General features: G+C 38.4%; 1 protein-coding gene and 2 pseudogenes across 7 annotated transcripts in view; 1 reads left to right on the forward strand and 2 right to left on the reverse strand.

Annotated features, from left to right (window-relative positions):
- TMEM163 (transmembrane protein 163) overlaps positions 1–27,028 on the forward strand; it is a 342,830-nt gene that overhangs the window by 199,403 nt on the left and 116,399 nt on the right. The gene's annotated exons all lie outside the window — the stretch shown is intronic.
- On the reverse strand, positions 15,438–15,556 carry LOC118613918 (annotated as a pseudogene).
- LOC118613924 lies at positions 17,259–17,373 on the reverse strand (annotated as a pseudogene).

The raw sequence follows: 27,028 nt of genomic DNA on the forward strand, positions 1-27,028 counted from the left end.
ACAGCCCAGTTCCTGACAGGGCATGGACTAGTACCGGTCCATGGTCCGGGGGTTGGGGACCTGTGCTTTATACTCTTCTGTCCAGATTGCCCACCTTGACTCACAGATGTCTCCAGTTTTTTACCATTCACTCAGGAACCTTCAGCGCTGCATACTCTTTGTCCAGCATTCCCACTTCTACTAGGCTTCTTATTGCATATTTACAGATGTATACACAAAGACTGACACACAACAGTGTTTGCTGTCATGTTTGTCACACAAAAATGGATAAGAACCTCTGTGTCCGTCACTGGAGCACTGATTCAATAAATTAGGGTAGAGCTATATAATGAGTAGAATGCCTTGCGGCTATTAATAATAATGAGGTAGGTATTTATTTACTGATGAAACAAACTCAAAGTTACATTGAAAAGTTAAAAAAAAGACAAAGGAGCAAAATAGTATATATATTAATATATTTGTATTAAAAAAAACAGGATGAGTTTATAGATGAGTTTATATATACTCTTGCATATTTATAAAATATTTGTGGAATGTTACTTAATACTGTTTTGTACAAATTTACTTTTTAACCATGTGTATATATCACATGTTTCCTAAAGAAAACTTAGTTAATAAATAAATTAACAAAACCTTGCAAGACCTTCTTATGGACTATAGAAGCAAGTTTGGATTTTGGAACCAACTTTCTATTAAAGCACATTTGGATTTGGTGTAGGTGAGTGTTTCCATCCTTATTTTTCTTCCTTTTCTTTGCACTGTCTTTGCTAGCTAGCCTGAGCCCAGTGAAGAGAGGCACAGGCCTCTGACTCCTCACCTGGTCTGGTGTGGTGTAGGCACAGCCCCGACAGAATGGGCCCTGGACTTAGTGCTGGACCAATTCCTGAAGGATGCTGCTGTACCTGTTTTCACTTTAGTTACTGGATTGCAGATATGTAGGAAGTCCCATTGTGGGAAACAGGGAGGGAAGGTTGCCAGGGTGCCCTAAGTGGCCAGGGTGATGGCAGCAGAGTTGCATAAGTCAGGAGAGGGAGGGCCTGGTAGTAGCCTTATACCTTCTGATATGGAGGATTGGGGGATTTTAAGAACCAGCACAACCCTTCTGCTCTCTCCCTTTTGAATATCTATCCAATGTCCTTCCCATAGCCTCTGCTTGCTGACCTGAGTGTTTGCCAACACCCATGTCTTTTCCGCCTGGAACACCCTTTCCTAATCTTTGCCTTTCTAGATCCTGCCCACTCTTCAAGGCAGACTGAGAGTTTTTCTCTCCTCATTCCAGACTGCAGGTCATCACCTTCTGCTCTCTGAAGCTCTGAGCTTCCACATTTATCTCTTCCTACATAAGCTTATTGTATTTTTCCTCATCTTATCTCCCTTGCTAAATACTTAAATGACATGCTGATAAGACCAGAGCCATTTGTCTTTTTTATCCTGTGCTACATGAGGGGATTTTCCAGGACTCAGGCCATGAATGTTTGCTCCTCTGAGTGTAGTAGTTCCTGAGCACTGAGTATAAATTTCTGTCACCAGGAAATGAGATTGTAATATTTCCATTTTCACATCAGCCCAGGAAGCTTAGCAAAGAATCAGAGACTGAAATTCTCTCAATTTGCATTGTATATGGATGTTCATAAATGTTTTCATTTATGTGTTTTTCTAACTTGTTTACTATTTTCCATGAGAGTTTTTCATGTTCTTTCAGCCAATCTTTTTTCTCCTCCTTCTGCTTCTTTAAGAGCCATGAAACACTGAACATGTGAAGCCAGTTGTCACACTTGAGATTCTGCTGACTGAGATTCTTTAAAATTTGGTCTTGCCCCAATTTTTGTTTCTCGTATCTCTGTTACCTGTTTCTCTAAACGTAGCAGCTAGACTTAGAGGTTTAAGAACATTTGCCTTGTTTGGCTTTAAGACCCCCTTTCATGGCAAGGGTCAGCACACTGTCCTACAAGCCACCCCCTGCCCATTTCTGTAAATAAAGCTTTATTGGGACAGGGTGCTCTCATAATGCAAGTGTAGAGTAGCTGCGACAAGGACCATATGGCCCTCAAATTCTAAAATATTTACTATCTGGCACTTTTCAGAAAAATTTGCTGATTCCTGTAGGATTGTATTACATTGTCACCCCAGTTTCCCCCACCCCATGAGAATGCTTCCTTGGTTGCTTCATCCATTGTGTTCATGTCATGATGTCATGCAAATGATGCTAGCTGGAGGCGTGCAGACCTGTCCCTAGTGCTTCCCTCACCTGGCTCTCAGTGCAGAGGAGAACCAAGTCACTGTCCTTTGCAGCGTTAGTGATGGAGCGGAGGAGGAGCTGATGAACAGCTGTTACTGTTGAGGAAGGACCAGGCACTGAGCGAAGTATTTTATGTGCTTAACCTCTCATAACTTACATGTGGAGAATGGTGTTATCCTCATTTTAATGCAGAAATGGAGGCACAGAGCAGATTAATAACCTGTCCCAGGTCTCAGTTGGCAAGTGCCAAAGCCTGGAAATGAATCAAGGTGTGTCTGACTCGAGAGAGCAGTCTCGTACCTTCCGTGCTCCGCTGCTGCCTCGTGGAAACCAGACCAAACCTCAAGGTCCCACAGGCTTGTGTTCGTGCCTCCTCCAATTCAGTCTTTCTAGTGCATTTGAATTTGCACTGCCTATATTTGGCTTCCCTACTTCTTCCACAAAAAGAGTTAAAAATTCCTTTATGGCTTCTCTGTCTTGTCCTTCCTCTTACTTTTGCATCTTAAATGTCTGCATTCTTTAATAACATCCTTCTTTCTTATCCTGCTCTACCTTGGGAATGCTTTCTATGGTTAGAGCTTGGAGAGCCAAGTCTATGCAGAAGACTCCAAATCTGAAACTTGCTTTTCTTTGTGAACTAAGTCATGGTTCTAGTCTTTCCCCAAAGTTCCACCCCTTTTTTCTGATGTCTTATTAAACTTCTCTCAGATGTATCCCTGAGATCTCAAACTCATTTTCTTCCCTGAGAGCACTTCTTTCCCTCAGAGTTTCTGTTCATGGCACCATTATTCTTTCCATCACTAAGATGCAGAAGGTAATGGTGATGTTTCTCTTTATTTTCTTCCCCCACCTCCTTTTAATTGGTTTCTGTATCAACTTGTGTATTTGTCCCAGTGTGTCCCAATTCTGCCACTTCATCCTCAGGCCAGCCTTCACTATACCTTTTGCCTATCCTAGTATAATGGCCTCTTTCTATTTTTAGTATTCCAGGCCAAGGAATGACAGATGACCTCATGGTACTCTCTCTTCTTGGACAGACTGTGCCCCAGAAGTCTTCTGACCATGTCAGTGATAGCACACCAGTCCATCCCTTCTCTAATCTATTTATGCAGTTATGAAATAATTTCCTGGAAGTGCTGCATCATGTATATCATTTATCTGCTTAGAAGCTCAATGGTTTTTCATTGACTAATAAATTAAAAACAAGTGTCCAGAGAAGCATATAAAAGCTGCCTTTATGTGACCTTCAGTTTTTCTTGCCAGCCTCCTGTATTTTCTCCAATTTTTAAGCAATTGGGCAATTCAATAGTCCCTTATTTCCCACCTCTGCTATTCCTTTTTCACAATTGCGATTTCAGATTTTCAAGCTACTCTGCATTTTCTTCCTTTCAAGGCTGCACGTCATTGCAACCTTTCTCAGGGAACTTGGCTCCTTACATGTGCCGTGGTGACTGGAGACCTTGTTCTACTGTCAGTTCACTGCGCTGCTAGTGCACTGGAGCAAGAATTCTGCTCTGTGTGGTGAATGTCGAAGATGCCTAGAAAATGCTCAATACGTTGAATGGAAGCATAGGAGAAAAATCATGGTTGGCCGTAAAATTGAACAGGCTTCTCATTCCGATCTTCCTAATGTACTGTTGATTAATGATGTTGAGTTCCATAAAACATGCCTTTGGTCATTCATTTTAGGTTAAGATGTCATTTTCAGCCAAAGTTCCAGTGTGCTGGAATATAAAGAACTGAGTAGCTCCCATGGCACGTTTCCTGCCTTGGCCATTAATTCAGTTCCGTGGTATTGAACTTGCCTCCTGGCCTTTCAAGGCTTTTGTTTTCTCATCTGTAAAGCTCCTTTTCAGGTAGAGTGGCAGTACTCGGGGGTTACTTTTGCTCCTAGGGGACATTTGGCAATTTCTGGAGACATTTTTTTGTAGTCACTACCCAGGGATGATGCTGAACTCCCTCATTGCACAGGACAGCCCCCACAACAAAGAATTACCTGGTCTAAAATGCCAGTAGTGTTGAGATTGGGAAACTCTAAGGGAGAACATACTATGACTTGAGACCTTATTTAATTAATTGAATGAGTATTATAAAACTGATGATATTTTAATTATAGTTTAATAGGAGGCATTGTTTTTCCAAGAGGTGTTTTGAGATGCAAGATTGTTTTGATTTCCTTAGTGTTTAAGCATTTGGGGATAATTAACATTATTATGGAGGCCGATAATGTGTGCAATTTAAAATCATATCCACCTTCATCACACTGGATCAGTAATGCTCCAGGTTTCTATCTTATTAGTAGAATATTTGAAAGAGTCTGTAGGGAAGAAGTTCAAAAGAAATGGAAACCATGTATGTGTATGTGGGCTGAATGTGAGCTTTAAATAACTTGAGGAATTAAAATGAAGAAATTTTTTCCCTCTTAATCCCCTAAGTACAACATTTATGGATATTGCCTAAGGAAGTTCCTCATGAGAGTGGAGCCTGAGCAGGAAGGAGTGGGGAATATTTGCCATTACTTGGGACCAGCAGAAATACCTGATTACCAGTAGCTTACAGTTTGGAGAGTTTGTCTTGTTGAAAAATACCAGAGCCAACCAAAAAAAATAAAGCTGATGTGGAGTACCATGACTGGTCCAGGATACAAAGGCGGGTCCTGCAATAGTGTACGTACAGCGCTTGTTCCTTTAGGAGGCTAACCACCCGGCTATGCCCTTTGCTAGTTGCAGACACCGAGGAGGTGCTACCTTTTTCATGGATGTGTTTGGAGCAAGTTGGGAAAACAAGATCATTTACTCTTACTTCTTCTCTGCCTCCATCCTTCTCTCCACAGGTGAGCTTTGGAATGCTACCAAGAATAAGAAAAGCAAATGTAATTTAATTTATGGAGAATCACATTTTGGAATGAACTCAGAACCACTCTCTCAAAACTTAGTTTGAAGTTGGCATAATTGCAGTGCTTGGAAAAAATGTAAAGATAACTGAAATATATAAGAGGTGTGAAATTATTTACTTATTAATCTATTAGATGATTTAGCATTCTGATCTATACTGCGTTGCTATTAATTGATGATAATGAGAGAGAACTCAGACTCCACGATTTTGACAGAATTTCTACAGCATAGGATGATATGTAGCTGCAGGCGACAGCAATCCTGACTGGGGCAACTTAGCCAATTGGGAGGTTTAATTTTCTCATGTGAACCCAGAGGAAGGCCATCTAGCTTTTGTTTCTCCACCCCTAGTAGTATGAGAATTTCATTCTCATGCTCATAGGATATTTGTTTCACTGCCTGGCACAGCATCTGGCATGCTTGGAAGAAAGAAGAGAAGAAAAGATCAGAGTCCACTCAGCTTATATCTTATTGGCTGGTTCTGGTGGTCACCTCTAGTTGCAAGGGAGGCTGAGAATCAGGCAGCCTTACCCAGCCTAGTGCTGTCCTATCAGGACTGGAGATCTCAAGGCAAGGATTAAGGCAGAATGGATCTTGGGGAGACACTGGGGAACGTCTCCCACTCGGTGCTTTTGCCCATCCTCCGACAGACCTGTGCAAGGATTATGAACTCATGCCTTTTTTGACCTAGTAGAAATAGATCAGTAATGATAAATTTTCCCTATGTTTCTTGCCGCTTTTCCCTTTCACTGGCTAGGTTGAAAGGAATTGGCCCGTATCATGATTCCTTTTTGTTGCCAGCGAGAGGTTAAAACTGTTTTTTTGCTATGTGCAGTACTATTGTACAGATGGTCCCTGAGTTACAAAGGTTTGACTTACAATTTTTTGACTTTATGATGGTGCAAAAGCATTCAGTAGAAACTGTACTTTAAATTTTGAATTTTGACCTTTTCCCTGGCTAGAGTTTTGTGGTAGGATACTGTCTCGATGCTGGACAGCGACAGCAAGCCACAGCTCCTAGTCAGCCATGTGATCACGAGGGTAAACAACTGGTACTCTACAGTGTATCCATTATATTAGATGATTTGCCCAACTGTGAGCTAATGTAGTGTTCTCAGCATGTTTAAGGTAGGCTAGGTTAAGCTATGATGTTTGGTAGTTTGCGTGTATTAAATGTATTTTCAGCTTAACGATATTTTCAACTTACGATGGATTTATTGGGACGTAAACCTATGTAAGTCAAAGAGCATCTGTATATTTGAGTTCCCTGCTAGAACTAAAATCTTCACTTCCCATTTTGGGGCATCAGTCTACCTAAAAGGCTTTAGAATGTTGCTCCAGTGAGGGGGGCTACAGAGGAGCCTGAGCCCCTTTCTGTTTTTGTGTTGGTTAAGTGCATCAGGTGAGATGTTCTCTGAGGGCAAGGTGACCTGGTTGTCCAGGTTACCTGTATTTCTGGAATTTTTTACTCATGGGTAGGTGACAGTTCTGTGGACACTGGTAACTAGCAGTGGTTACACAGGCGTTGGCTTAAGTGCTGTGTGCTATGTCTTGTCTGTAAGGTGTGTGCATGTATGTCTGCCCACACTTTTACACACTCTATTGTTCTTTTTAAAATTTTTATTTTTCAATTAGGGTTGACATTCATCATTATATTAGTTCAGGTGTACAGCATATTGGTTAGACATTTAAATAATTTACGAAGCGATCCCCCCGATCAGTCTAGTATGCACCTGGTACTATACATAGTCATTACTCTATTATTCTTTATTGTTTGATCTGAGTACCAAAGGTTTATAAGCCGTGCAATAAGAAGTTAACAAGCTGTGTTTATTATTGACCCTTCTCAACTGCCTGTGAAAGTCGGAACCTCAGTACCCACCTTGATTTATCTCTAGCCAACCTTAGTCAAAGCTCTGGTAAACCTCTTTTGGATCTCTTTTTTTCCTTTTTATTGGAGGTCCCTCTCTATGCATCGAAGAGGCTCTGGACTGCCTTTAATCCATTCCTTTCAGGCTCCTATTTTGTACTTGGTTGCTGATTTTCTTTTTTAAACCAATTTTTCTTTTCCTCAAGTGTTTGACACTTAGCTGAGTGAGGCTGTCAAAATGTTTTACTTCTATCATTAGCATAGTCTGTCTTAGTTCAGTATTGTGTGTGTTTGTGGTGGTTTTTTGTTTAATCTTCTGAGCACAGATTAACAGCCAGAACCCCTCCTCTTCCCCTCACACATCTCCCATACAGAACACAGCTATAAAAAAATTAGCTTCAAAAAGCATTCTAGACATTTCACATCACTGAAGAGGACAGGCTGCCTGCTTCACAGACTAGAGGTAGGGTGTCTTCCAACAGAAGGTTGCCATGGCAACTGTGTGACAACTAACTAAACCTGCGCACAGAGGGGAGGGGGCCTGGCTGTCAGACACTTGTTCAGTCCTTCAGAAATGTCTTATTTCTTCCTGCGCCCTTGGGATTGGCATTTGATTCTCCAAGAGCACAATGGAAGTATCCGAGTGGTGAGATGGCTTTGTTGGTTGTTATCTGGGTTATTGTTTGTGCCTTTCTTTTACATTCCGGTATCAGGTGTTTTCCCTCCCTTCCTGCACCTCTAATTCTCTACATGTCGCTGCACTGGAGATGAGGAACTTAATAAAGAAAATTCAGATAAATAAGACCTCACTGATTTTAAAATGAGAGAACAAAAGGAGTATTATTTGGAGGATTTTTTTTTTCCTTTTTGGAAATGAGCTACTACTTTGAAACAGGTCATTTGTATGGCAGGGACATTTGGAGTGACGATACCTCCCATTTATTAGGTACCTACTATGTCCTGAAAACTTACCATATTTTATCTCACTCGATAGTAATTTCCAAAGGTCTGTAATTACTATTCTTATTTTACAGATGAGAAAAATGAAGATCAAGGAGGTTAAGTAACTTGCCTAAAATCACACAGCTATTAAGTGACAGAAGATAAACCCAGGGTGTTAGTGAGGTACCTTGAACACTCCTGACACGTAGTAGGCACATAGTATGTATGTTGCATGAATAAATTCACTTGCTACTGATGAGGACTTCAGGGGACCTTGAATACTGAAGTGTAACTCAGCATATCCTCTCATTAGAAAACGAGATCATAGGTGTTTAGATAAAGCTGTTTTCATTAGTTTATATATCTATCTGAAATGCCTGGTTCACATTGATCAGTTTGTTTATCAAACCCTTTCTTCACAAACAGCAAATGTCCACTTTGAGTCATCTTCCTTGGAATCAAAAATTCTGAAGTGTTCTCTTTATTAATGACGCTGTACTCTGGTGTGAAATCCATGAAAATAACTCATACTATTTTTATTATAAATGCAATTTAATTGGAGATCTTGATAAAGTGATACTGAAGTTTATTTAGAAAAGTAAATATGCAAAAATACCCCAGAGTTTGGACAGAGATTGATGAAGGAAGGACCAGCTTAATCAGAATTACAATGAAGTTTAAATTGAAGACATTAAAATAAAACAGAATGGTGCAAGGCCTGATCTGTGAAAGAAAACAGGCCAAAAGCAGGTCCCCTCCCACTGTCTTTATGAAAACCGAGCATATGATGAGGCAGATCTTATAACCTACAGAAAATTGTTATAACATCAATATGTGCTTGTATATCAAAAATACAATACGTATGAAAGTTCAAAGTAAAAGTCACATTTTTTTTTCTACCTGTAATCTCACTCCCAAGAAGAAACTATTATTAATATATATGTTTTCAGGGTTATTACAGATGTACCTATGTATATGCACGTATTTTGGGAAAGTAAGAATACTGGTGCTGATGTAAGACAGCCTGGTTTCAAATCCTGGATGTGTGACCTTGGATGCGTTATTTAACCTCTGTGTGCCTCAGTTTTTCTCATCATTAAAGTAATGGTAACAATAGTAGTTACAGGGTTGTTGTGAGGATCAAATGAGATAATTTAACACACCAGCAGTTAGGTAACAGCTGGCACAAATCATGAACACTCAATAAAAGTTAGCTTTTAAAAATGTAAGGTCATACTAACTAATCATATTTTGCAATTAACTGATAATTTAACAATTTGTTGTAAGAATCCACTGTGTGTATATACTCACACATATATATTTCATGCCTTTTAATGACTTTATACTGTTTCATTGTATCAATTTATCAAAATTCCTGTTGATAGTGAGTCGGGGGTCCTCAAGATCACCCTCAGGCTTGATGCTTTGCTAGAAGAACTCATAAGATTCAGAAACGTGGTTACACTGGTAGTTTATTAAGCAAAAGGATTCAAATTAGAATCAGCAAAGGAAAAAGGCCCTTGGTGCCTGGGGTGAAGTCAAGAGAAATCAGGCATGAGCTTGATGTTCCTTCGAGTGGAGACACATGGATGTGCCTCTCCCAGCAATGATGGGTGACAACATCTGCAAATTGTTGTCAAGCAGGGGAGCTCACCGATTCTTGATGGCCGGCATATTTGCTCAAGGGTGTCATTATGTAGGTATAGTACCTGTGTGATTGGCCTCAGCTGATCACTCTCCAGCCCTTCAGAGCAAAAACAGGTGTCAGCCATATGTCATTGTTAACATAAACTATCTGAAGAAACCTGTACTGCATGCCTGCAGGTCTCAGACATACACCAACACTCTTATCAGGCAGAATGTTCCAAAGGCTCAGAGCTCATCTTCCTAGGGCTAACCAAGAGCCTGTCCTGAAGACTGGTTTTTCTTGGGAATATACAGGGTTTGATCGATCCAGGTATGCTGCGTTAACCCTATCCACACAGGTTGGCATTTAAGAATGTTCTAGCATGTTGCCAGTATCGTGTGTAAACAATATTTCAAGAAGTAGCTGTATAAACATTATCTTGTAAACTTCTGTGAGAGTTTTTGTAGTATAAATTTATAAAATTTAAATCATTGAATGAGAGAACCTGTAGAATTAAACTTTTGACAGTTTTTGTAATATTGTCCCCAAGAAGGTCGCTCTCACACTTGCATTAAGAAAATCAGTGTTGACGTTTCCCCATATCTTCTCCAATGTTACGTTATAAACCATTGCAATCTTTTCTATTCTGATAGTGATATCATGAACTTAATTTGCAATTCACTATAATTAGAATACATTTTTTATATATATAGTGTCCATTTCTATTTTTTTTTTTTTGAGTTGAAGAAGTGGCATTTCAAATTTGAAGGATAGAAGGGCTTAATAAATAGGATTGAGGCAGCTGGTTAAATTTCTTTGAAAAAAAATAGGTTTATATTTCTCACCACATATACAAAAATACATTTCAAATGAGTTACTTTTTCTATAAAGGACTAGGCTTTGCGGACAATATTGCTTCTGTAGCGTATCCTTTTTTCCCCTCTCAAACAGATCATGGGCCATAAAAAATAAGTAGCAGGCCGTAGTTTGCTGATCTCTTATTTAAATAATTTAATGTAAAAATAAGTATCCTGGTTCTTATGTGGTTTTTATCTGATTCTTAGTACGAGAATGTTTTTGTATTAAATAAAACTCAAATATATAGTTACTACTTGCCATAGTTCAGTGTTCTATTATACTCCAGTTTAGCTTATAACAAATGAAGGAAGTCAGCCTAAGAGAAAATGGTAGCAAAGAGAAAGCCTGATGACTAAATAATTTTTTCATGAGAATGTAACTATGTAGTCCCAAACACCAAACATTCATAAATGCAATGCAAAAATAAAATGAAGTAGATATTTGTAAAATACATTTATAAGAAATGAAAAAAAATTTAACAATCTTAAAGACATACATTTTTCAAAGAAGAAATGTCCTATTTGTTAGAGAAACAGGCAGAAGACACGACTAGACAATTTCAAAAGAAGAAATACAGTTACTAGTAAGTATAAATATTGAATACGGTGTTACTGGAAATAAAAGAAAATGCAGATATGAACAATAAGCTGTCATTTCTGGCTGAATTGGCAATAATTGAAAAGAATGATGTTATTTCATGATGGCAAGAATGATGTGAAATGGGTACTCTAATATGCTGCTGTTGAGCATGTACATAAAAATTTTTTCCGGAGGGCAGTTCGTAAGCATGTCTCAAGAGCTTTAATCATGTGCTCAGATCCTTAGATCTGAAAATAACTGCAGGAACACTGAAAGATTTATACAGCATAGTGTCTGTCTTAGTCAGCTTGGGCTATTGTAACAAAGTACCGTAGGCTAGGTGGCTTATCAACAACAGAAATTTATTTCTCACAGTTCTGGAAGCTGAAAGTCTGAGATCAGGATGCTGGCATGGTTGGGTTCTGTTGAGGGGCCTCTTCCTGGTTGCAGACAGCTGGCTTCACATAACAGAGTACAGAGAGAGACTGAGCAAGCTCTGGTGTTTCTTCCTACAAGGGCACTTCCATTCCTGAGCGCTCTACCCTCTGACTTAATTACTTCCCAAATGCCCCTTCTTCTAATAATCTCAGATTTCAACATATGAATATTGGGGGACACACAAACATTCAGTCCTGTTAACAGTGTCTATTTCAGCATGATCAACAATAACAAAACATTTATAAACAACCTAACAGGGATGGTAGAATACTTGCCTTACCCATGAGATGGAATACTCAACCTACCTTAAAATCCATGTTTCTGAAGAATGTTTTATTACTAGATGTAGTAGGTAGAATAATGGCCCTCCAAAGATATCTGTGTCCTTATTTCAGAGCCTGTGACTATTAATTTACATGGTGAAAGGGACTTGGCAGAATTAGATGTGATTAAGAATATTGAAATGGAAGATCATCCAGGATTTTTGGGATGGGTCTAATGGACTCAATCCCTTCTAAGAGAGAGGCAGGAGGGTCTGGGTCAGAGAAAGTGATTCACTGACAGGAGCAGAGGTCAGAGTGTTGTTGGGCCAAGAGCTATGGAATACAAGCAGCAATTAGAAGCTAGAAAAATCAAGGAAACAAATTCTAGAGTCTCCAGATGAAATGTAGCCCCGCCAACACCTTAATTTTTGCTCAGTGAGACTGATTCTGGACTTTTGACTTCTAGAATTGTTAAATAATAATTGTGTTATTTTAAGCCACTAAATTTGTGGTAATTTGTTACAGTAGCAATAGGAAACCAATAGGCCAGGGAAAAACTCAGATATTATAAATAGGTCAGAGAGACAGGCTGTTATCACAGAGTGATGATTGGTGGGATGAGGTGCCCCCTGCAGCAGACTTTCTGACAAACTGTTGACCCTGTCTGCTGAAAGTATAAATTTGCTGCATTGAGCTTAGGCTCAATTTGGTCCTGTGCCATAGTCTCTTTTGTATCATTGTTTAGGAATGATAAATGGAATGATTTTTTAGTAGGCAATATGGAATTGGGATTAGGGACAATTTCTGTTTTCTTGTGTATACTCTTACTTAGTCTACTTTTGGCAATGAATGTGTATTGATTTTTTAAAAAATGTATTTCTTAAAAAAAGAGAGTAACTTCTGTGTACACTTGATGCTTTTATATATGTATCTCTACTACCTGATCATAGTTTTCAGCAACGAGCATTTCTTCAGGGTTAATAGAACATAGGTATATATTTCAAGACCTTCCTCTGGGTGCTGGCACCAAATTTTGCAGGTAGTGGAAATAATACATACACCAGGGATGGTGTACCCTACTTTATTCAGTGATTTCCTTAGTTTAATTAATGTCTTGATGTTGATTGTAGTTGTGGAGTGAAATGTTGTACGTGCTCAGTAGCAAGAGTAAGGAGTCATATTACTGTCGGTTGTCTTTTTGGTCTTGGATGATTTTATCTTTTTTTTTTTGTTGTTACAAAAGTGAAGCATGGAATAATGGAAAGAGCACTAAATTCAGAATCAGGTCAATATTTTGCTACAGGCCTGTTGTAAAACTTGTTTTACCTTTCTGGGCCCTGTATGCCTAGGTCCCTTTTAACAAAATAATGGAGTTTGACTGTTGTGAACTTTCTGGTCCTTTCCATGTTTACCACTCTAGAGTTCTTAGCTGAAGCTAGTCCTTGCATGAGAGTGGTGTTCACTAAAGTGTAAATGGAAGGCATAAGATGAATTTAAGTATATTACTGGATTGAGCGGCTGTCATCAGAGTTTGCCTGAGGTCTGCATCGTTATATAGGGGGAAAAAACACTAAGCCAGTGTAGATGAGAAGATGAAGTTTCTGTCCCTTTCTTCTTTCTTTTTCATCTGTTTTTTTTTCACCAGCACCAGAAATTTTGAGGAGAGAGAGAAAGACAGGGTGGGAGGGAGGAATTGATGCACACTGAAAATGCTTCTTAAGAAATCGATGGTGCTTGGGCCGCAGGTTAGAGACCATCTCTTGCTCATTTGTGTGTTTTAGATACCACCTCTCTGCTCTGCCTTCTTCTTTCTGCTTTCTTCTAGTGGTGAGAAGGAGATTTTGTTTAATATTAAGATACCTGAAGGGCCTGCCCTGTGCTTCTCCTGTGTCTAGTGCTCCATTCAGCAAGCAGATGGTCGTTTCTCAGGGCTTGAGAAAATGACTTGATTTAACACAATAGAAATCAACATGCACTGTTATTTAAATGGACTTAACTCTGCTGCATTTGCAGTTTTCTCATAATTCTTTCTGCTGGAAATTCACTTTTAAGTCAGTGGGATAAGTAAAACCAGTATCATTTGCCCCAGTACAGAATAACAGACCACATGTCTCCATGTCTTTTGCGCTCTGAAGCCAAACACTTCAGTTTCACCACAGTCTGTTGGTGATGCAAACACATAGCCTTTGCTGTAATTTAGCAAAAAGGTCTTCTTGGCATGTTTCATGACAGCAATTAGCGTCCTACCCATAAGGAAGAGAAGCCATTGATTCCCTGCTGTGGAAGCGACAGGCAATGTAGCGATGGAAAGCAAACATATTTGCTGTATCATCCAAACTATGGTTTTTTATTGAGGTATAATTTACATATAAAATTTAGCAGGCATAAATTTATAAAGTTATACAACCATGGTCCAGTTGTAAAACATTTCATCATTCCTCAAATTTCTCTCCTGCCCATTTGCATTTAGTCTCTGCTCCCAACCGCAAGTAACCACAGATCTGTTCTCTGTTTCTATAGGTTTCTCGCTTCTGCAAATCTAATATAAATAGAACCATGCAATATGTAGTTTTTGTGTTTGCTTCTTTCATTTAGCATAATGTTTTTAAGTTTCATCCATGTTGAAACAAATATCAGTAGTTTATTCTTTTTTAAAATTGAAATATAATTGACATTATGTAGGTTGAAGATATACAACATGATGATTTGATACATTTATATATTGCAGTGTGATTAGCATCATAGCATTAGCTACACCTTTATCATGTCACATAGTTTCTTTTTTTGTGATGAAAACAGCTATCATCTACTCCCTTAGCACCTTTGAAAACTATAATATGGTATTGTTGCCTATAATCATTATGCTGTACATTAGATCTCCAGGATTTATTTACTAGTTGCAAGTTTGTATCCTTAAAAAAACATGTCCTCAAGTCCCTGGTTATAATATTTTACTCTGTTTTAGGCGTTTGGCTTTTTTAGATTCCATATATTAGTGATATATAGTATTTGTCTTTCTCTGTCTGACTTATCTTACTTAACACAATGCCCTCAATGAGGTCCATTCATGTTGTAACAAATGTCAGGATTTTCTTCTCATGACTAAATAATATTCCATTGCATGTATGTGGCACATCTTTTTTATCCCTTAATCCACTGATGGATACTTAGGTCATTTCTATATCTTGGCTATTGTGAATAATGCTGCAGTGAACATGAGAGTGCAGGTATCCTTTTGATGTTTTGTTTTCATTTTTTTAGGTATTACCTAGAAGTGGGATTGCTGGATCATATGGTAGTCCTATTTTTAATTTTTCGAGTCACCTCCATAAGGTTTTTTATGGTGGCTGAACCAGTTTCCATTTCCACCAGTAGTGTACTAGGGTTCCATTTTCTCCACATTTTTGACAACTATTACCTCTTGTCTTCTTGATGACATTCATTTTAACAGGTGTGAGGTGCTGTCTCGTTGTGGTCTTTTTTGCATTTCCTTGATGAATACTGATGTGGTGCATCTTTTCATGTACCTTTTAGCCATTTGGATGACTTCTTTGGAAAAATGCCTGTATTATTTCTCTGCATATTATTTTAAATCGAATTGTTTGCCTTTTTGTTACTGAGTTGTATGAGTTCTTTGTATGTTTTGAATATTAGCCCCTTTTCCAGTATTTGGTTTACAAATATTTTCTCCCATTCCATAGGCTGCCCTGCACCCCCCCTTTTTTAAGGCCTACAGCACCTGGTCTTGCGAGGTGGTCTCCCATCCAAATACTAACTAGGCCCGATCCTGCTTAGCTTCTGAGAGCAGATGAGAGCAGGCATGTTCAGGGTGGCATGATTGTAGACCATAGGCTGTCTTTTTATTTTGTTGACTGTTTCTTTTGCTGTGCAGAAGCTTTTCATTGTGATGTAGTCCCACTTGTTGATTTTTTGCCTTTTTTTTTTTGCTTGTACTTTTGTTTTTACATCTAAAAACTCATTGCCAAGACCAATATTAAGGAACTTCTTTCCTATGTTTCCTTCTTAGAGTTTTATGGTATAAGGTCTTATGTTTAAGTCTTTAATCCATTTTAAGTTAATTTTTGTGAGTGGTGTGAGATAGGGGTCTGATTTCGTTTTTCTGCATGTTGATTTCCAGTTTTTCCAACACCATTTGTTGAAGAGACTATCCTTTCCCTATTGTCTCCCTGTCAAATATTAGTTGGATATGTATATGGGGATAGTTTTTTTATTTCGTTTTGTTTTTAATTCTTGAATACTTTTCATTGTGAAGATATACTACATATGGTTTAACTAGTCAGTTAATGAACATTCAGATTGCTTCCAGTGTGGGGCTTTTATGAATAATGAAATATCCATGAATATTTCCATACAAGGCTTTGTGTGGATGTACATTTTCATTTCTCTTTGGGGTATATACTTAGGAGTAGAATTGCTGGATTATATTGTAATTCCATGTTTAACCTTTTAAGAAACTGTCAAACTGGTTTCCAAAGTGGCTGTACCATTTTACATTCTCACCTATGAGAGTTCCAGTTTTTCTAAGTTGTCTATAAATACTGCTTATTGTTTGTCTTTTGATTATAGCCATTCTAATGGGTATGTAGTCATAGTTTATTGTTTTAATTTGTGTTTTCCTAATGACTGATGTTGTTCAGCATCTTTTCATGTGCTTATTAGCCATTTATATATTTTCTTTGGTAAAATGTCTATTCATATCATTTGCCTGTTTTTAATTGAGTTGTTAGACTTATTGAATGGTATGAATATACTAGATAAAAATTATTTATCAGAAATATAATTTGCAAGTATTTTCTTCCAGTATTGGCTGGTCTTTTCCTTTTCTTAATGGTATCTTTTGAAGCACAGAAGATTTTAATTATGATCATGTCCAGTTTATTGACTTTTTCTTTCATGGATTATGTTTTTGGTGTTGTATCTAAGAAATTTTGGCACTTACTACTAGTTTATGAAGATTTTTTCCTACATTTCCTTCCACAGATTTTATAGTGTGAGCTCTTATTCTTAGGTCTATTATGCATTTTAGTTTTTTTTTTTATGGTGTTAGATAAGGCTCCAAGTTCACTTTTTCTTTTGCATATGGATATTGAGTTTTCCCAGAGCTATTTGTTGAAAAGATCAACCTTTCTTCCACTGAATTGCGTTGGCACCTTTGTCAAAGTTTTTTTTTTTTCCCCTGGAATCTCAAGCCTATTTCATTAATGATTATGTCCATACTTATGCCACTACCACACTGTTTGGATTACTGTACTATTATAGTGTTGAAATCAGGTAGTGCAAATCTTCCAACTTGTTTTTTTTCTTTCAACAATTGTTTTGACTTTTCTAAGTCCTTTTCATTTCTACATAGATTTTATGATCAGCTTGTCAATTTCTTTAATTAAAATCCTGCTTGGATTTCAATAGTATTTGTATTAAATTTATAGATCAATTTTTGGAGAACTGCCATTTTAATATTACTGGACATCAACATGGATCATCCCTCCTTTCATTTATTTTTATCTTGTTTTTTTATTATTATTATTTATGCCTACAGCACCTGGTCTTCCTAGGTGGTCTCCCATCCAAGTACTAACCAGGCCCAACCCTGCTTACTTCTGAGATCAGACATCAGGCTTGTTCAGGGTGGCATGGCTGTACACCATAGACCTTGGCTTCACTGGGATATGAACCCAGGACCTTCTGCATGTAAAGCAGACATGCTAACCACTACACTGTGGAATCATGTCCCCTCCTTTCATTTAGATTTTTACCTTCAATAATGTTGGTAGCTTCTAGTGTTTTGCACTTCTTTTGTTAACTTTTATTCCTTAGATTATTTTCCTAATATCATTTTCAGATTGTTCATTGCTAGTATATAATATATAGAAATACATCAAACACCCACTCTGTGCCCAGAACTCTGTAAAGATCTAACATCATTGATGGAAGTTATATGAGAGAGACTTAAATAACTATTAAAATTAGTCTTGTTTAATTTGCTATAGACATTAATAATCGGAAATCCAAGCCTGCTACACTTTGAGCTGCAATTGAATTTACAGAAGAAAATACAGGTTATAATTTAACAATACCCTTTGGACAATGTAAGTAATACCAACACTTTAGTAATTTGTTAGCTGGTCATTGAAGACAGTTTAGGATAAAATACTGAGGCTACTGTGAAGTTTAAAATTCTATGTGGTTTTGCACAAATTAATTACCTAACAGCAATATTATTTTTAAATTTTAAGGCCAATTGTCACTCTTCAGTGCAACATTCCATTTTTGACAGAGATACCAAAGATCACTTCTCAAAAAGGAAAGATTGTTTTATTTTCATAGTTAAAATGTAGGCTATATCCTAGTAAGCTGAATTCATCAATATGGGAAAGGATTATACACAACAACCTGGGATTTATCCCTGGAATACAAGGTTAGTTTAACATTTAAAAATCAATTAGTGTAATGCCTCATATTAATAGAATATATGACAAAAATAGACAGTCATCTGAATAGACACAGAAAAAGCATTTCACAAAATCGACCCTTTCTGGATCAAAACACTCAACAACCTGGGAATAGAAGGGAACTTCCTCAATCTGATAAATAATATCTATGAGAAACCAGTTAATATCATACTTAAGGGTGAAACACTGAATGCTTTCTCCCTATGATCAGGATATCTACTCTCTCCATTTCTATTCATTTCATCCCTGTATTGGAGGGTTTAGTCAGGGCAGTTAGGCAAGAAAAATAAAGTGTATCCAGATAGGAAAAGAAGTAAAACTATATTTGCAGGTGACATAGTCTTGTATATAGAAAATACTAAGAATAAACTAAAAAGCTATTAGAACTAATAAATCAGTTCAGCAAGGTTGCAGAATACAAACAAGATAAATATACAGAATGAATTACATTTGCATGTGATAGCAATGAAAAGTTTAAAAATCAAGTTAAGAAAACAATTCTACTTACAATAGCATCAAAAAGAATGAACTACTTGGGAATAAATTTAACAAAAGAAGTGCAAAATTAACCTTAAAACTACAAACCATTGTTAGAAGAAAATAAAGAAGGCCCAAATGAATGGAAATACATTTCATGTTTATGGATAAGAACACTTAATATTTTTTAAGATGGCATTATTCCCTAAATTGATCTACAGAGTCAATGCAATCTCTATTGAAATTCCAGCTTCCTATCTTGCAGAAATTGACAGGCTTATTCTTTCATTTATATGGAAATGAAGGGGGACCCAGAATTGACAAAACAATCCAGAGAAGAAGAACCTTGGTGGACAAACTTTCTGCAAAACTACAGTAATCAAGACAGTGGTTTTGGCATAAGGATAGATACATAGATCAGTGGAATGGAATTGAGAGCCCAGAAATAGACCCTTACATTTATAATCAATTGATTTTTGCAAGGATATCAAGGCAATTCAAAGGGGGAACAGAACAGTCTTTTCAACAAATTGTTTTGGAACAACTGTATATCCACCTAAGAAATGCTGGATTGATGCTGAACCTCCCTTCTTCATATCATATGCAAAAATTACCTTAAAATAGACCGTAGACTTAGATGTAGGAGCTAAAATTATAAAATTCTTAGGGAAAAAAGTAAGAAATCTTTGTGACCTTGAGTTAGGGAAAGCCTTCATGAATATGACTACAAAAACACATTTTTTTTTTTTATTGAGTTGCTTTTTTTTTCTTATTGATGCAGGGGAGGTTTTAAAAACATGTTAGGTTTAATCCTTGTATTTAAATTTAATATTTGAATTTACTTAACATTTTAAATGACACATGCAGTATGTGAATGCTGTGAATTCCCATGAGGGCACCCCTTACCCAGTCCTTTTCCTCTTCCCACTGCCTCAGAACTTCAGCTTTTACCATTTTGAGAGTGACCTTTCAGTCCCATTTATGTCCCTTTACACACACATGTACCTATAGAAAACATCTTGCAATACTTCGAGTCGAGGTTTTTGTTTTTTAGTGACTGATGAAGATACATTTAAAATTCTGAAACTCGCTTTTTCATGAGCAGTATGTCTAATCCATCTTTCTTTGTTACTACTTACAAGTCTAGCTATGTGTTTACCTGTTGCAGGTAAAAATTTATTTAATCATTCCCCATGGTGAATGCACACGCCCTCCCACCCCCAGTTTTTCCTGGGAGTGCCGTAGTTAGTATTCTGGTGCATACCTCCTTGGGCACACTAATATTTTTCATGGAAGGTTTAAAGCTGGGGAGAGTTAGAATCAGATGTGTTCATCCAAAGACACTGACAGCAGAATTAAGGAAAGGGAATTATGTTGGAACCACCTAGTTGGTTATTGCAATACTCCAGGCGAAAGAGAAAATGAACCTGAACTGATAGGGTGGGTTTGGGGAGAGAGAGGGTACCTGTGAGAGGGATTTGGAATTAGTTTAGACTGTCCACAGGCTAAGGTCAGTATTTGAAAGTTGAAACAAAGGTTCTTTCTTATTGATTGAGCCTGGAACACAGATTATCCAGTTATGAGTGAAACAATGCCAACTGTATCAAAGTCTCCTGCATGCTGGTCTGGAGTAAAGAAGGAGAGAATCTTTAGCCCAGGGAGAGTGAAGGGTTACAGTTGTCACCCTGACAGGTAGGACCCAACATATATTGAGGTCATGTGTGTGCATGTGTGTGTGTGCAAATGTGCATACATCTGTGCATGTGTATCTGTGGTCCCAGTGACCTGGAATCCTGAGGAGCGCTACATGGCTTCCTTTTGTTAGGGAAGGGTCAGCATTTCTACTAGTGGTTCTCAGAAAGTGCCACAGTAGTCTCCTTGCTTTGCCTTGGGCCCAGGGCCAGAAGGCCTCTTCCTTTATGAGGCTTCTTTACTAGAGCACCTGGGGTTTAATGGGTATATCCACTCTCTATCTTAAATTGCTTTGCTAAAATCTCTCCCGATCTTCAGTTCAAATGTGGTCTTTGGGGCCAAATCCAAACTATTATAATAAAATGAAATTTCAAAATCTTTTAAAATAACATTTAGGGCCTTCGATTTAGGAGAGAGTCTGGTAACAAAGGGAAAAAGCCTTATTAAAAAGTAAAATCTGCCATGGCCTTTGAAAGGAGATGTTCTAGGTGAGTTCGCCCAGCAGAAAGCAATAAGGTTGAAATGACTTGATGTTTGATATGAGACTGGGAAAGAACAGGCAAGAGTTACTCTGAGTTAGTAATTCAGGTGATCAGGACGATACTGTTATTACTGTTTCAGATGACTACAGAGGAGGCGGCATATTTTAGAGGCAAGGTACATCTGTGTTGGAATACAGTTGTAAGTTTATAATGTCCGTAACCCATGTATAGGGTTTTCCAGAGAAACAGAACTGGTAGGATGGATGGATGGACACACACACACACACACACACACACACACACACACACACACTTTAGTATCAAGAATTGGCTTATGTGGTCAGGGAGACTGAGAAGTCTCATGATCTGCCAAGGAAAGCCAGTGGTGTACTGCCATCCAGGCCTGAAGGCCTGAGAACCAGAGTAGTCAATGGTATAAGTCATTTCGAGGATGAGGGAAGACTAGTGTTCCTGCTCAGCAGTCAGAGGGAGAGGCCACTTCTCCCTTTCTCTTCCCTTTTGTTTCATCCTGGCCCCTCAGTGGATTGGATGAGGCCCACGCACATGGGAGAGCAATCTGCTTCACTCAGTCAGTCCACTGATACAAATGTTAATCTCTTTTAGGAACACCCTCAGACACACCCAAAAATAATGTTAGTCACATCCCACAAGACAGATGCGTCCAGTAGGGATTGTAGCTCAAGAGATAGGTGAAAACTATAGATATAGGTGGGGAACTCATGAGTGTGCAAGTGGGAGTTGGAGCTTTGACAGCGAATGGGATCCCTGGAGAGACAGTGTATCAGCTGAGGTGGAATACTCCATGTCAGGGATAGGCACAAAAACAAATGGAATAGCCAGTAAGACAGTAGAAATCCAGGGAAGAACCAAGTTCTAAAGCCTAAAGAAGTTTCAGGGAGTGAAAGATGGACTAATTTAGACATATCCAGTAAGACCAAAGAGGAATTTTCCACTCAAAAGACTAACCTTATAACCAGCTCTTTGTTCTTCTGTAGATATGCTTCTGTATATATGCTTGCTGCATAGGCCAAAGTGCAAGGTGACCTCAAAATTAACTAGAGACTCATCCTCCCTTTTGCTTGTTCTGTCTAGATAAGAGATGTGTTGTTTGAAAATCTCGTGCTCTATGACTGCCTATAACCCATAGCAATTCCTGTGCATATCTGTAACCCATAGCAACTCCCATGGTCTGTAACCACCTGAGGACAAATTAACCAATTGGCCCATGCCAATTGTAACTGCAAGAATAAGCCCTATAAAAACAAAGCTGCATGTAAGCTCAGAGCCCAAATCTTCAGAGCACTAACTCTTCTGGGACCACCAATATAATAAACCTGAGTTCTCCAACTCTCCGAGTGATGCTTGGTTTCTCACTGGTCTGATTATTCTGCAACAAGATAAGGCTTAATTAGTTCTTGTCCTTGGAAACCGTGAGGTCTTTACTTACTCTCACAAGACAGATTCAAAAGAGGAATGACCCCTCAGTGATTTTGGTTCTACTCTAAGTTCTATTCTGCTCTGTAGAGATGTCCGTTACATTAGTCTGAGCAATTCCACTAGAGGTTTTAACAGCCTGAAATCTCAGGGGCTTAACACAATGAACTCAATAGTTTCTCCCTCATACCACATCCTGTGTGGATTGAGCCTCTCTTCTTGGCATGAATCGTTCAAGCAGTGACTTGGGATCTGAGAGCCTTGTCTCATATGATGCTGCCATCTTAAAAATGAGGTCACTGCAGCTGCTGTGGATGGTGAAGAGAGAGCATGAACAGGCCTGCAGGGGTTTGTCACATGACCAAAGGCATACCTGTATTGCTCACCTCTCTCTCTAGTTATAGAGTTCATGTGTCTAATTTTTTTGTGGACATTTCAGACTCAATTCGTTTGAATTAATCTTAACTGCTCCCTTCCTCCATCAAAAGTAAAGATTGCTTTCGGTTGCTGGTAACAGATTCTAATTTTCTCCTTTAAGGACAAGTTTGGGAGTAGTTAAAGAGGTACATTCCCATCTTCAAGCCTTTGCTCAAGCTATTCTCTCTTTCTTGAAAGCTTTTCCCCAGGTATCTATCTCACTGCTTTTATGTCTTTACTGAAACCTTTATCTTCTTAGTGAGAATTACTTTCCCTGCTTTATTTAATACTATAACACCCTCTTATCCAGAATTCCTGATCCTCTTTACTCTGTCCTACCTCTTTCTTTACATCTCTTACTACCTTTGTATGCACTATATACTTACTTATTATACTTACTGTTTATCAGCTGTTGTCCCAGAAGAATATTAGCCCCAGGGCAGGGATCTTTGTTTTGGTATCAGGTGTCTTGAACAGTGTCTAGAATATAGTAGGCACTCTAAATATGTGCTAAGTGAATGAACTTGAATCACTTGGACCAGAAAATGTTAGAAGCAGTTTAGGAGGTAGAAATCAGAAAAGATATGCTTGGTGGTCAAGTCCAGCATAGTTTCCTCGGCATTTGCCTTGGCATATGTTCCCTGGAATACTTGTCATTCAGTTTTTACTACACTGTTGGTTTGGTTTATGCATCACTTGCCTCTGGGGTTCAAGCCCTGCCTTCTTCCCATCTTGGACAGGCAGCAAGATGGATCCTTCTGCAATGCCACTCTTATTCCATGGTCATGTGTTGTATGAACATGGTTCTTGTACATGATCTGGTTAGAGAGAGTATGGCCGATGGTACTTGTCCCCACGGAATAGATTTAGGCTGACTTATCCCTAAGTCACAACACAGTCTTTTAAGCCTATAATACTTTTGTTTTGTGCCCATTAAAATATTTTAATTTCTTTTAAAATTGGTAGAATAAAACAGCTTCTAGGTCAAAGAAAATATTTTAATAGAAAATATTAGAATACTCATCTATAAATTTGTAAAATATAATAAAATATAATATGTAATTAATGTGTAATTGCTGGGGAAAGGGCTAAAGTGCTCAAGGTCCATGAAAGTCATAATGTAGCCCTGATTGTTACTTACTTGGTCTCACCCAGAATATGGTAGACATAGGCCTAAAATTGTCTTCAAGTTCATTGGGAAAATTTAGCCCCTTTAATAGATGAGGGAACTGGGGCCCAGTTGGCTGTGCTTGGCTGAAAGCCATGTAGCTGATGAGCTGTTAAGCTCATGTGTCTTCTGAACCACTAGCTAATACTTCTTGCCACGTGCCATGCTCCTCTGCCTGAAGAACCTTCCAAAGCAATAACTTAGATGAGTATAGTTTCTAAGTATATGTCATTTATTTCAATTATTCAGCAACTGCTTATTGATCCTCCATTCCCCTGTCATTTGTAATATAAAGTGTTCATTCCATTCTTTGATCATGCTAGATAAAAATTTACTGGATTACTAATAAGGCAAGTCTTAACGTGAGGAAGGGGCTATTTGTTAGACAAGTATATTAAATTCTAAGGGGGTAAGAATGAATTTACGGATTTTTGTGTTTTAAAATGAAAATGTGTCTGAAAATATTTGGTACTTAGTAGGCTCTCAGGTATTAATTTATTCCCTTCCCTTCTTCCATTAGACAGCATTTTTAGTCCTTTATATGACTTATATTTTATAACATTATTTGCTCATTACCCTGCTGGATCAGAGACAAGAAGAATTACGCTATAAACAATGAAGTCATATAAAACTATGTTCACCTTCTTTACCTGCAAGGACCCTTCCCAATGCTGTCTTGCTTATCTAGACCTCATTTTACCTAGCCAGTGTTGTATTTGCACACAATTCTCATTCATTCAGTTATGGAGTCATTATTCAACAAATAATCAATTGCCTTTTATGTGGTGGGTGTTTTCCTAGGGTCGGGGGATACGGGAATGAACAAAGCAGGCAAACCCTGCTCTCAAAGAGCTTGATTTCCAGTGGTGGGGCAAGACTTATTTAGACAGCATTTTCTATTTTGAGGTTCTTGATATTTCTGGAGATGTGTGTATGGATGTGTGTGTGTTAGCACACCTACATACAACAGAAGCATCTTTACCGATGTGATTAAGACTAGGTGTTTTGATAATTAAAATATAGGATAAAGCTGGGAATGTAGATATCTTTAATGTTATGTTTTAACTTCATGTATACAAAGTTTACTTGTCTACACGTTAAGCAAGTAGACTCTTTCTTTGAAGATAGATTCTGTGCCAGCAGTTCTGAATTGAACTTGTTGTAAACCATATCTAAACTTGCTGCCTCTGATTTCCAGTTCATGGGGTTAAAGCAGAGCAAGCACATACATACCTGTTGGGTCATCTGAGCCCTAAATTCTACATCTTTTGTGATTTTTATTTTCTTCCAGTCTTTCACAAATGTCTTGCCCACACCTGGTGGGAAGTCAACTGATTTTCAGTAGTGGCTTTAGTGAGGCTTTCCAAAGGTTTTCATCTAATTCCTAGAAGCTACCATCGCTTTTTGCTCTCATGAATATCAATATTCCTCCTACTTAGGTGGGAAGGGCCAGTAGTTAGAAGCATGGGCTATGGAGCCAGACTGCCCAGGTTCTTATCTGAGCCCTAAAGCTGGACTGTGGCCTCAGTTTTTTCCTTTGTAGAATAAGCCCGATGATCATACATACCTCATAGGATCGCTATTGAGAATTGTATCAATGAATACAAATAAAGACCTTGAAACAATGTCTGGTACATAGTATTTGCTACCTGTTATTATTACTATAAATAGTTAGCATTATGTAATTGTATTAATAGATACAACTGGCATAAGCAGATTTGGGAGCAGACAACACCATTGCTTGGCTAAAAACTGGTGAAGTGGAACTGTGAGTGCCTGGCCAGTTAGGGCACTTTACAGATGGACTAGTGTCCGCCACTGCAGCAGGTGGCTAAGTGGAGGTCAGTTAAAAAGACTTGTATGTAATCGATCACACACCTGAACATAGTGTAATTCAGAACATACCTCAAGCTGCCCAGATATAGATTTTCTACCTTTTTTTTTTGTTGTTCAGTGAAACCTAATACCTTGCTACTTTGCCAGAACCTCTCCTTGTCATTCTTTCTTCTCCTGAGAGAGAGAGGGAGGGAGAGACACAGACTGACAGGCAGACAGACCGACCAACCTTAAGTCTGTGCAGCATGTTGTAGTGTAGAGCTTATATGCTGCAGATTCTGTGGATTGAGAGAATTGGCCTCTGTGCTTTCTTCTGAATTTGGCACATTTGTGTGCTTGATGAAATGATATTTACTTGCTGATTATCTAAACTAGTAGATGGAAATGGAGCTAAATTAACAAATTCTGCAGGCAGGCTTTCTGCCAGTGGATGTGCCTCCCTGATTTACAGTTCTGTTGTATCCCGGGCTCTAGGGGAATGGGAGAGTAGCTTTTTGTGCCACATATGTCTTTGTTTTTATCCCGCTGTGTGTGCGAGAGGACATGGTGACAGGCAGCATATAAATAGCTAGCTTCCATTTTTATTTTTAGTGGTAATGACTTTTTTTTTGAAATGGGATTTCTCCTTTAATAAGTTATGGAATGTAATTACCACCTAGCAGAAGTCAGATGCATCACACTCATTTGAAACTCTCAGTTAAGATTCACATTCAGTGGAATAAAATAAGCCTCGTGATGAAATAGATAACCTTTAGGCTGCCTTAATGTTCAACATTTTCCTTTCTCTCTCTTTCCCTCTCTCTCTTGCTCTCTCGCTTCCTTCTTTCATTTCTTTTAAATCGGAGTGATGCAGATTAAAAGTGTTTCAGGAGGGAGCTAGAGGCACATGTTTTCTGCTTTTAGGTGGGGTGTGGAAGTTCTGCCATCTCAGCATTCCCATTGTTCAAGGGTTGTACCAATAACTGGATTTCCCCTGGATCTTCATTTAAGTAGTTGCCCATGGCCTTTAAATTCTTCACCTAGAGAACCTGAAGACTTCATTAAATGACCCTCCTGCCCTGTCTCACATGTTCACTTCTACACTTCCCCGGGCAGGAAAGCTTCCAGAAAGGCTGCATGGTGGCTAAGTGTCTACATAGGGGTTAACCGCCACAAAGCAGCCAGCATCTTCCTGAGTTAAAACTCTGCGTGAAAACATACCCAGAGTCAGAGTCGTCTTCAATTTTTTATGAATCAAGCTTTTAGTCACTAGAAACTATTAACCCTGCAGTAGCACATGTTCTGAGCTGCCTGGATGGGGACTGATTGATTGGGAAAGCAG

This window comes from Rousettus aegyptiacus, unplaced genomic scaffold (assembly GCF_014176215.1).
Source record: "Rousettus aegyptiacus isolate mRouAeg1 unplaced genomic scaffold, mRouAeg1.p scaffold_m13_p_2, whole genome shotgun sequence".
NCBI lineage: Eukaryota > Metazoa > Chordata > Mammalia > Chiroptera > Pteropodidae > Rousettus > Rousettus aegyptiacus.